We start from the raw sequence: 1220 nt of genomic DNA on the forward strand, positions 1-1220 counted from the left end.
CCTCCCGCCTCGGCCTCCCAGAGTGCTAGGATTACAGGCGTGAGCCACCGCGCCCGGCCAGAAGATATACTTTTAAATAATATTACCAGAGGCTCATGCCTATAATCCCAACACTCCAGGAGGCAAAGGTGGGAAGATCACTTGAGCCCAGGAGTTCAGGGCTGCAGAGAGCTATGATCATGACAGAGCAAGACCCTGTCTCAAAAAAAAAAAAAAAAAGAAAAAAAATTTACAGGAGGAACCAGTTAAGAAGCCACCTTTTGTCCAATAGATTCATTATTACCCCTCTAAATTATCTTCCCACATTAGGCCCAAAAACTCCATTTAGAATGACTGGCTTTACAGTCCCTTTTTAGTCCTGAGATAATTTCTCCAAAAGTTATGCTGGATTCTGAATTTAGAGAAAAAGATACAGAAATGGAAATCTCTTTTAAAGTTTTTTTTTTTTTTAATTCTGAAATCCTTTCATTAAATGTTTGAGATTAGAACATTTCTTACCAGGCAAACCATCAGTAATTTCCTGAACATAATTGAATTAGCCTCAACTTTTATTCATCTGCTTTCTTGAGTGGGAGAGAAAGGGGAAAAAAAGCCTGGGATGCTACTCATAGCCTATCTTCCACATGGCACTGCTTAAAGGAGTGACAATTATTGCGTGGTGCTATACTTCTCCCAAAATTGTTTTGAGTTTCACCCAAATCTAGATTTCCTCATGAGATTATGTAAAACAAACATTATCTTGTAGGTGATAACAGAAAAAGGGTTGAGAATCACAGGACTACTAGGCCTAAGAGTAGACATTAAGAGAGTCCCTTCATCCTTTTCCTGTCAAGGATCCAAAACAGAGCTATATAAACAATGCCCAACTTGGGAATACTCCTTTCTTACGTTTTACACTATAAAGAGATAAAACTTCTTAAATAAGATTTTAAAAAATTTAGCAAAGGTAAAAGAGTCAGAGTATCTTAAAGATTTTTGAATGAAGGAGGGCCTTAAGTCCTTTAGATCCCTTTCTCATTGTCATCCCTCATCTGAAGAAAAATTTTAGGTGCTAAGACTTGTGGAGGCACAGTCAGGATTTGGTGGTTTTTAGCTATAAAGCTGTAGAGAATAAATGGAGCTAGAGAAGAGGCTCAGTACAAAGAAATGGGCTTTCTTGCTAATGAGTTCCTTGAGGTGCCTACAACAGTCAGCCCAGCTAACTAGGTAAGAAGGATTCA

General features: G+C 38.4%; 1 protein-coding gene across 1 annotated transcript in view; it reads right to left on the reverse strand.

Annotated features, from left to right (window-relative positions):
* TNPO3 (transportin 3) overlaps positions 1-1220 on the reverse strand; it is a 126841-nt gene that overhangs the window by 53964 nt on the left and 71657 nt on the right. The window lies entirely within an intron of this gene.

The sequence above is a fragment of the Propithecus coquereli genome, unplaced genomic scaffold, assembly GCF_000956105.1.
Source record: "Propithecus coquereli isolate 6110/MARCELLA unplaced genomic scaffold, Pcoq_1.0 Scaffold91, whole genome shotgun sequence".
In the NCBI taxonomy this organism is placed as follows: Eukaryota; Metazoa; Chordata; class Mammalia; order Primates; family Indriidae; genus Propithecus; species Propithecus coquereli.